This window comes from Pleurodeles waltl, chromosome 12 (genome assembly GCF_031143425.1).
Source record: "Pleurodeles waltl isolate 20211129_DDA chromosome 12, aPleWal1.hap1.20221129, whole genome shotgun sequence".
Taxonomy (NCBI): Eukaryota; Metazoa; Chordata; class Amphibia; order Caudata; family Salamandridae; genus Pleurodeles; species Pleurodeles waltl.
The window spans coordinates 343,694,605-343,706,208 of NC_090451.1; positions in this window are offsets into that span (position 1 = coordinate 343,694,605).

Consider the following 11,604-nt stretch of genomic DNA (forward strand, 5'->3'; position numbering starts at 1 on the left):
TATTTGAACTACATGAGGGATTAGGGAGGAGCATACATGATGAATTAGAGAAACCTCAGGCTCACCTCTTTTTTATTTTTTATTGATAGCACGGCGGTGAAATATGTATTAAGTGGATATCTCGATTTCCCCCTACTCATACTGATTAGCTATTGTCGGGAAGAGAATCTCTGACCTAGATTGTAGTAACGGCTCAGTCAAATGTCAGAGAATGTGGGAACCTTTTCTAGTTTCCTACAGAACTTAGGGCCAGATGTAGCAAACGATTGCGACTCGCAAACGGGCCGATTCGCAATTTGCGACAGTGCAAAATCGGAAATGGGATGCAAAAAGCCCATTTCCGACTCGCAAAAAGCGATGGGACCCGTTTGCGAGTCGCATCCGGTGCGACCACATTTTGCGACCCGCAAATTGCAAGTCGCAATTTGCGAGTCGCAAACCTTATGCAATTGCAACTCGCAAATTGCGACTAGTCGCAAAAAGCCCAGTTTGCATGTCCCATTTACCACTAACTCAGAGCAGGTGGTAACCATTACCAAAGTATAAAAGGGGACCCAGAAGCCATCTGGGTTACTCAAGATGGCGGAGATATACCTGATAGCAGTGAGGAGGAGAGTCTACGCAGCCCAGCAGAGGAGGTCTATGACAAATACCGCCTTAGCAGCGCAGCCCTTCTAGAATTAATAGATTTACTGAAACCACAGCTAGAACACAAGACTCTGCGTGGCTGCGCCATCCCTACGCATGTGCAAGTGCTATGCGCACTGCACCTCTTGGCCTCAGGGAGCTATCAGGGGGTCATTGCCGTGGCAGGTGGGGTATCCCAAAGTGCAGTGTCAAGGTTCCTCAGGGCATCCCTAGATGCCTTAGTCACGCACATGTCTCACTTCATATACTTACCAAGGAATGAGGCAGAAATTAACAGCACCAAGCTGGACTTTTACCGCATTGTCCACTTTCCTCATGTCATAGGGTGTGTAGATGGGACACACATTCAAATATGCCCCCCTGCTAATCTGGAACACATTTTCCGCAACAGGAAGTGTACCCACTCACTCAACATACAGGTTGTTTGTGATGCCCATTATGTCATCACGGACATCGTAGCTAAGTTTCCTGGCAGTACCCATGACTCATACATTTTTAGGCATAGTGGGATACATCAACGCCTGGAACGTGGGGAATTTGGAGACGGTTACCTCCTAGGTAGAGCCACAGACACTTGCAGACATACACACAGGTCACTGTGCACGACAATCTGGACTTCCTAACCGTGTACATTTGTGCCCAACAGGTGACAGTGCATATGCTCTCAGGCCTTGGATCATGACTCCGTTTTTAACACCCAGAACTGAATCAGAGAGGCAATACAACAGTGCGCATAAGAGGACCAGGAACCTGATCGAGCGCACCTTCGGACTGCTGAAGGCAAGATTCAGATGCCTCCACCGCAGTGGAGGCGCCCTCCAATACACCTCCATTACCGCTTTCAAAATTGTGGTCGCATGCCCAATCCTCCACAACATAGCCACCCGACGTGGGCTACCTCTCACCCCTGCAGACACAGATCCTGATGATGAAGAGCAAGAACAACCACATCGCCATCATGGGGATAGGAGTCTAGCTAATCAAGGCAGACTGAGACGGGACCACATTGCAACGCAATATTTTGGACGGTACGTGTCAACTCCCACCATACTCACCTATTAACCATTTGTTAAGTGGAACAAAAATAACTGTTTTATGAAGAAACTATATACAAGTTGAAATTGTCCATGGGCAGGAAAATGCCAACCAGTCATGTGGCACATTAACGCCATGTGCCACATTAATCTGTCCTGGCTGTTATCTATGATCTCCTGCCCCTCCTGCCAGCCTGGCTGGTCCCTGCTGCGTCCATGGTGCTCTGCCTACCACTCCTCAGCACCCTACTGTGAGTGGCAGAGACACTGCTCACTGTTGAGCCCTCCTCCCAGGTGTATTTGTTAACTTCCTAGCTGTGATGTCATCATCATGTGCCAGGAAGTGTTTCCAGAGTGTTCTGGTATGCTTTCTGGCGTGTTCTGCTGCATCTGCAAGCAATTTTGAAGGTATTCGCAATTTGCGACACCCACTCGCTAATTGCGAGTTCGTTTTTTGCACACTCGCAAACAGCGACCTCGCAAACTGCGGACTCGCACACAGCGTTGCGAGTCCGGCTGCGAGTCGCAAAATCGGATCGCTTTTTTTTCTGGCATTCCAATTTGCGACTCGCATTTTGCGAGTCGCATCAACTCGCAAAATGCGAGTCGCAATTTTTATTTTTGCTACATCTGGCCCTTATTTCTTTCACTCTCAGACTGGGAAGGCATAACATGAATAAACTCTTGACATCTGAATATGGCAAGAGTCCAATGATTAACCATTAACCATTGAGACGCAACAGAGAGGAGGTGAGAGTGTAGATCTGTTTCTACTCTTTCCCCCCTCATGCCTCCTTTCCTTAGGTTGACGGAGGCTGCCTTTCTTGTGTCAAACTCTTGGGTTAGGGGTCTGACCATAGTCGACACACATTTTTGGCTCCTCTTGTCTTTTGTTATAAATGAGGACTCAAAAAACTCACAACCAGGATACCATCAGTCATTAGGGGTATATCAAAAGTCGCAAGGCATATTGGGCTATGTGCTAATAGAACTTCTGGAAATCAAGCAGCTGTAGAGGGACCTGACCCAACAAATGGAGGACCATAATTTTAACAGGGCCACCATAACAACGGTGCTGAAGGACATCCATACAACCCGAGAAGAACTTTTCTCCCAAAATCTACCCCTTCCTGTGGGCAATCTATTTCAAGCCTGAGTACATCCAGTGGCAGCTGCTGCAAATATGAAGGGGAGTGGTGGTGGGACGACAGGGACGGGGTGAATAAATTTGAAAAAAGACCTACAGCTTACCATTTGTCGCAGCTGCTGTCCTCTCCTGCTGCCTCGCTCATCCTATTGCCTGTTCTGGTGTCCTAACATTCTCTGGGACACCAGAACAATCTCTCCAGCCATCCGGGCACTGCTTTCATGCTCAAGCTAGCATGAAAGCAGCATCAGGATTCGTCTGAGCTGCTCAAGACTGCCACTCAGACACAACCCTGTGGCCTGTGCAGTTTCTCCAGTACGGCTGTGTATACAGCTGGACTGGAGAAACCTAAGTGTGCATGTGTGTTTGGACAGAGGTCTTAGATTCTCCAAAAACACATTACCACTTAGTGCACACAGTTCCTCATACCCCCTCCCACCTCCCGTGGCCCAGCCCCATGGGGCTCTTCACAAGCTGGCTGATCCAGCAGCAGAAAAATCAAACAATATTCAATTATAATTTTATTTTTCTGCTGCCACTGAGATGACGCTCCTCTGCCATTGCGGAGAAGCCGCCCCTGAGAACATCTGCGGCAGACACAAAAAGGGAGGCATTGCCAGAGGACCAACCACCCTCAGATACCCCTGCTTCTTCAGCAGCTAACCCCACCCACCCTCTCAAGCGAGGACGTCCATGTAAAGATCCTGGAGATGCAGATGGTAAGACACCCTCCACTGTCAGAAAGGAACCTCATCCTTAATGTCCTCCTTTTTGTGCCACACATTCACTCTATGAACTAATCCTGAACCCCATTCCATTTCTGATGGAAAGAATACTCTGGACTTTGGACTTGTGATGGGGTGGCATCTACTCCTATGATTTCATTCACCATGACTAACCTTTTCACTTTTAATTTATATTACTTTTTTGCCACAAGTTTGTTTTCACCCTTAGCACTGTAATAAATTCACCAGTCAAAAAGGCATTGCCTGCTGACTAAAATTTCACATTTAGCAAAGTAGATATGTAAGAGCGTGTGAACAATGCAAAAACAAGCTACTCGTGTAAGAAGGCAAATGTTGCGTGTATACAGTGTCCAGCTCTGGATCACAACCATTCCACACAAACATATGCATACAAGTGCAAAGAAGAGCATTTTTCAGCTCATAGGCTGTCAATATCTCAAAAACAAGGCAAATTATACATAATTGAATCATGCAGGGTAAAGGATCAAATTTACATGTAAAGACCTCCAGAACACGGAAGGGAGGGATATATCAGACAATGTCCTGTGTAATAGGCAAACATTAAATTGGTTGATGTTATCCGCTTGAGCCATATCACCAACATCACAAAAGGAATCCAACTTCATACAATACAAGTCTCAATTAGACAGCAGTAGAACAGTTTCTGATCATAGGGTCATTACAATCCAGTGTTTCTGCATCTGGTGGTATGACACAAATGTCGGTGATGTGCTGCAGGCAGTTTGGCCTACAATGATGGAACATTTCAACAGCTACATATAGTTCATACAAAAAGAGTGTTTAGCCAATGTGAAGGGAAACAATCCATGTCCACTTTGGATGTTCAAACAGCATCATATACCTGCCAATGTCACAACTCGGAAATGCCCCAACAAAGATGTCATGGTGAAGCTACCTAAACAAACGCAAAAAGCAAGGAGTATATTTATGAAACCATACATATGACACAATTCACACAGCAAACCTCTAGAGAATGCAGTCCAAGTTATAAATCTCACACAAACAAAGCAAAATCTTCAAGATGTGATTGTGTCAAAAGCTTCCTCGTCAGACACACTTTGCCAGTATTTGTCAGAGCTTCAGCTTCCAAACTTTTCCAACAAATATACTCCTCACATCATCACAACAAGATGTCATTGTACAGTCAGTCATGACATGTCTTGATATACTTACACTCAGAAGAAGAAACCGTTGTTGAGATCTTGTCACAAGCTAGCTCATTCCTCTTCACCACTATCATATACATTTAGCATTTCCAGATCTTCACCCGGTGGCACTGCAGGCTGCCCCTCCTCTGGGATATAAGGGATGTTCCTTTACAGGGCAATGTTATTAAACATGCAGCACACCTCACTGATTTGACACACCTTCCCTGGGGAGTAGAGGAGGGCTCCCCCAGTCTTTCCAGACAGCAAATTCAAACTTTCAGGAGCCCAAAAAGCTGCTCAACTGGCCACCATTTTCTTCCTTGGGCCTCATTGACTTCCCCTGGCGTAGCTGGGTTCCTGACCAGTGTTAACAACCAAGGATGGTTGGAATATGCTGAGGGGCAGATTTAAGAGATCCTAGCACCTCCTTGCCCCACATTAGCGTCATTTGTTTATGCTAATGTGGCTTAACGAGGCCAAAACCGCAGTGCCACATTTACAAAGTGTTGCAATGCATGCATTGTGCAACTTTTTAACCCTTTGCGCTACATTATGCCTGTGCCAGGCAAAATGTATGGAAAGTGGGCAATCCCCCATCAGGGAGGCCTGAAAAAATGGGCCAAAAATCCAAGAGATTTTTTTGCATCATTAATTTGGGTACTTTTAACGCTTGCTCAGAGAAGGCATATTCCTGCAAAGCTCTGAACTAGCATACACAATTTGGATTCTAGTTCACTAACTACCACCATGGTGCACCATACCTTTTATACGGCACACACATGGTGGAATTAGGGGGCGTTAAGGGGCTCAAAAAAGGTGGTGCTGAACTGAGGGCAGCGCCACTTTTCTTAAATCGGGCCCTGAGTCTCCTGCTTTATAATGAGAGATAGGTGCCACAATGAGTCACACATTTTCTGATTGTAGCACCTGACATTGAACACACAAGATCACTGCAGATGTAGCTTACTAACAAGCCAGGCGCTCTCCAGTTGAAGTTATAACATCAGATGGGGTGTTGCGCTGTTTCACATAACAAAGGAATCATGGGCTAAACCTGGGGACTGGGCACTGGCATTTGAAATGTACAGATCTGACAAGCCGACAACTTGCATGTTGATAGAATGGAAGTGCTTCCTGTTGCAATATACTTGTTCACTGACATGTAGTGGCATCAATGCAATATGGGTGCCATCAATAGCTCCCAAAACATGTGGGAGGTGACCAAATCCATAGAAATCAACCTTCACATGGGCTATATCCTCACGTCTGGGGAACCTGATATAGCTGTCAATGTGTTTCATCATTGCTGATAGCATGTCTTTTAAAAGACCACTGAACATAGGTTGTGACATACCATCAGCTATAGCCACTGTAAATTGAAATAACCCTGTGCCCAGGAAGTGTAATACTGCCATGAATCTCACAATGGGTGGTAAACATGTTGGATTATTATTTTGAGGCATGAGAATCGGTTCCAACCGACGACATAGATCTTGGATTGTTTGCCTATTCAGAAAGAAATGCTTCATGACATCACATTCTTCTATGGTCTGGAGGTATGAAAATGGACATTAGACTGGAGGTTGTCGCATCCACCCTCTTCCAGGGTACCTATTTGTGAAATTAAATGAGTTGGAGCATTAGTTACCGTGTCCAGACCAATATATCTGATAAGTAAGACCAAAGATGCGTGACAAAGCATTACTGACTGCAAATAAATTACACCTATTACACATCAAAACTGTCTCCTACTCAAGGTCCAGCTATGACCTCCAGGGTTGCCTAGACATGTGTCTACAAAATATATGTGCTCCTCTTGTGCCCCTTAATATTGTAAAGTATGTTCCAACCACCAAAAATAGTCACCAGCCGGGTACAGTGCCCCATGGTTATATGACATCTGTGACCAGCAACTCACTACAGTGATGATTGTGTAGGAGAATCTACATATCAAGGGAGCTTTACATATGTTGATACGTTATTAACACTCCGGTCAGCGTTACTCTCTGCACCTAATCGTCAATGGTGCTGGAGTGGGACGCACGCCACCTCGTCTTTCAAATATACAGAATTCCTTAACCAATACACATTTATAGATGTTGTGATGCATATAACAGTCAGCAAAACTATAGTTTCAAAGGTCAGAATGGTGGAGGCCTTACCTTGTTCATTGGACTGTAGGAACCTCCTGCCACTGGCGGAAGTCGACTGCATGGTAGGCGGTTTCAACCACGGCAGACACAGCCGTAGGCTAACATTGTTTACTGTGATGATCGTGGTCCAATGGCTGTGCACGTCGACAGTGATGACCGTATACCTGGAGCACATACACGCATCAGTTTGGAAAACAACTCACTTGCCTCCTGACACTGCTGCCATCAACACCTTCAGCACTTCAACTGCTATGTGCCATCTCTGGGAGCACTCATGCCACACCAAGCAGGTTAAAGGGCCCTTGCCTTCTCTCCGGAGGAGCTGGAGAGGCTTGTGGAAGAGGTCTCTCCCCTGTATGGGCAGCTCTGTGGCTCACCAGAGGAACATGTAACTACCTCATTGGAATGCTTGACTCTGTTCAATACCATCCTTTCCTTCCTCACAAGCTACAATGTACCTCTGACTTAAAGTTAGTTATTTGGGTACCTGGTGTCAAAATCTGTGGTCCTTACAGAAGATGTACAGGTTGTGGATTGTGGAGCTCTGTACTCTGTGTATTTCAAATGACCATTTTGTTGTGTAATGTGTGATAAGCCCTATATCCTCCTTGTGTTGCATTCAAATCTCTATGCAAGTATACTTTACAGCCAAAAAATAATATATCTGATGATCTGATAATAGTAAATGACACAGTACATATACTTGCATATGTAGATTGGACATTCGTATCATGTGTGCAAGCTTGAGGTTTCTTTGTCCACACATGGGGGGTGTTAAATTGTGCTGCCTTTCTAAACATTTGAATGGACATGTGTTCATTTTAATATATGTACCTTACATCTACTTTATCTAAAAGTGTGATCCATGCTGCGATGGTTGTATTTGCTTTCTAGACTTGCACTTACACATTTGCCACATAGGTATGACACTTGGTTGTGCTATTAATTGTCCCTGATATTCATCAAGCTACAGTTCCTGTGCAAATAGTGGTTTTGAGGCATGTGGAAAGTAAAATGTGTCCCAGGGCAGCAGCCTTCCTGGGAGCCCCCTGATGCAGACATACCTATTCTGCAATTGATTGTTTAAATTGTGAGCTTTGCATGTTTACCACACAAATTATTCTGCATCCCATTTACCTTAGATTCTCTTGCAATGTGGGGGGTATGTGTGAGTTCATGACAAGGATTTTGCTGAGAATGTGGGTTTAGTTTCAATTACACATCCATACAGATGTGTATGTTATGTCACAGCAGGTCATGACATGTGAGCAATGTGAGGGTGTTGCTTCAATTTTTAGGTGTAAAATTGTTGAGGATTTGCTGTTGTGTGACACAATGTTAGGGACACATCACTATCCCTGAAAGTGGGATGTGCTCACATACTGCATTTTGTAGAGTGTGGAGGTGCAGTCTCAGTGGCCTAGCCAAAGGGGGGGTCATGGGCCTGTGGTTGGGTCATACATTGTGTACAACTCTGACCCAGGGCACACAAAATATATTAGGGCAATGGTGCACAGCCCACAGGCGAGGTCAATGGTGGCCCGTCAATTTGCTTTTGAGTTGGAGGAAATGGATAGGTGTTTTGCTTACCACTGATTGCGTCCACGATGGTGTGGATTTTGTGTGCCATGGAGCAGCACAAGCAGCATCAGGACATGAAGGATCAGCTCCATGGTGGCACAGGATGTGTGATGCTGCCTGCAGGTGATTTTCTGCTTTATATCCCTCCGCTTCTGCCTGTCCGATATGGTGGTTGGACTGAGGCAGTCACGTCAGTGGAAAACAACATCATAATTGGTCCAGCTGGAACACTGACGGTCCATCCTTCGACAGGCATATTGGCCTATTTTGCAGCCTCCATGGTCTTTGGGACTTTGCTGTGCTGCATTGTATGATAGAGAGAGCAGAAATGCTCCTATTTATCAAGACCTATTTATCAAGTTATGGAGCATTTTCTCTCTCTCCATCCACAGGCTTCCTCTCCTGCCTAGTGCTAATGGAGGCTCTCTTGCACCACAATGCCAGGATTGGTTTTGTGAAAGAAGGGATGCCTACCTCCACAAACATAATACAAAGAGGCATTTTCTTTTCTTTTTTTTCTATGTGTAATGCAGAATGAATCATGCATGTAACCCCTTCGCTGCCAGGCCTTTTCCCCCTCCTGTGCCAGGCCTTTTTTTGCCTATTTGGGGCAGTTCGCGCTTTTTGTCCACATAAGCTAACCAAGCCAAATTTGCGTCCTTTTTTTCCAACATCCTAGGGATTCTAGAGGTACCCAGACTTTGTGGGTTCCCTTGAAGGAGGCCAAGAAATTGGCCAAAATACAGTGAAAATTTCGTTTTTTTTTAAAAAAATGGAAAAAGTGGCTGCAGAAGAAGGCTTGTGGATTTCCCCCTGAAAATGGCATCAACAAAGGGTTTGTAGTGCTAAACTCAGCAGCTTCCTAGCTTTCAGGAACAGGCAGACTTGAATCAGAAAACCCAATTTTTCAACACAATTTTGGCATTTTACTGGGGCATACCCCATTTTTGCAATTTTTTGTGCTTTCAGCCTCCTTCCAGTCAGTGACAGGAATGGGCATGAAACCAATGCTGGATCCCAGAAACCTAACCATTTCTGAAAAGTAGAGAAAATTCTAAATTCAGCAAGGGGTCATTTGTGTAGATCCTACAAGGGTTTCCTACAGAAAATAACAGCTGAAAGAGAAAAATATTGAAATTGAGGTGAAAAAAACATAAATTTTTCTCTACGTTTTACTCTGTAACTTTTCCCTGCAATGTCAGATTATGGAAAGCAATATACCGTTACGTCTGGTGGACTCCTCTGGTTGCGGGAATATATAGGGCTTGTAGGTTCATCAAGAACCCGAGGAACCCAGAGCCAATAAATGAGCAGCACCCTGCAGTGCGTTTTCATTCTATACCGGGTATACAGCAATTCATTTGCTGAAATATAAAGAGTAAAAAATTGCTATCAAGAAAACCTTTGCATTTCCAAAAAGGGCACAAGATAAGGTGCTGAGGAGCAGTGGTTATTTGCACATCTCTGAATTCCGGGGTGACCATACAAGCATGTGAATTATAGGGAATTTCTCAAATAGATGTCTTTTTTACACACTCTCCTATATTTGGAAGGAAAAAATGTAGAGAAAGACAAGGGGCAATAGCACTTGTTTTGCTAATCTATGTTCCCCCAAGTCTACCGATAAAAATGATACCTCACTTGTGTGGGTAGGCCTAGCGCCGGCGACAGGAAACACCCCAAAGCGCAACGTGGACACATCCTAAATTTTGGAAAAAAACGGAGGTGTTTTTTGCGAAGTGCCTACCTGTAGATTTTGGCCTCTAGCTCAGCCGGCACCTAGGGAAATCTACCAAACCTGTGCATTTCTGAAAACTAGAGACCTAGGGGAATCCAAGGAGGGGTGACTTGCGGGGCTCGGAGCAGGTTCTGTTACCCAGAATCCTTTGCAAACCTCAAAATTTGGCTAAAAAAACACATGTTCCTCACATTTCTGTGGCAGAAAGTTCTGGAATCTGAGAGGAGCTACAAATTTCCTTCCACCCAGCGTTCCCCCAAGTCTCCCGATAAAAATGATACCTCACTTGCGTGGGTAGGCCTAGCGCCGGCGACAGGAAACACCCCAAAGCGCAACGTGGACACATCCTAAATTTTGGAAAAAAACAGAGGTGTTTTTTGCGAAGTGCCTACCTGTAGATTTTGGCCTCTAGCTCAGCCGCCACCTAGGGAAACCTACCAAACCTGTGCATTTCTGAAAACTAGAGACCTAGGGGAATCCAAGGAGGGGTGACTTGCGGGGCTCGGACCAGGTTCTGTTACCCAGAATCCTTTGCAAACCTCAAAATTTGGCTAAAAAAACACATGTTCCTCACATTTCTGTGGCAGAAAGTTCTGGAATCTGAGAGGAGCTACAAATTTCCTTCCACCCAGCGTTCCCCCAAGTCTCCCGATAAAAATGATACCTCACTTGCGTGGGTAGGCCTAGCGCCGGCCACAGGAAACACCCCAAAGCGCAACGTGGACACATCCTACATTTTGGAAAAAAACAGAGGTGTTTTTTGCGAAGTGCCTACCTGTAGATTTTGGCCTCTAGCTCAGCCGGCACCTAGGGAAACCTACCAAACCTGTGCATTTCTGAAAACTAGAGACCTAGGGGAATCCAAGGAGGGGTGACTTGCGGGGCTCGGATCAGGTTCTGTTACCCAGAATCCTTTGCAAACCTCAAAATTTGGCTAAAAAAACACATGTCCCTCACATTTCTGTGGCAGAAAGTTCTGGAATCTGAGAGGAGCTACAAATTTCCTTCCACCCAGCGTTCCCCCAAGTCTCCCGATAAAAATGATACCTCACTTGCGTGGGTAGGCCTAGCGCCGGCGACAGGAAACACCCCAAAGCGCAACGTGGACACATCCTAAATTTTGGAAAAAAACAGAGGTGTTTTTTGCAAAGTGCCTACCTGTAGATTTTGGCCTCTAGCTCAGCCGGCACCTAGGGAAACCTACCAAACCTGTGCATTTCTGAAAACTAGAGACCTAGGGGAATCCAAGGAGGGGTGACTTGCGGGGCTCGGACCAGGTTCTGTTACCCAGAATCCTTTGCAAACCTCAAAATTTGGCTAAAAAAACACATGTTCCTCACATTTCTGTGGCAGAAAGTTCTGGAATCTGAGAGGAGCTACAAATTTCC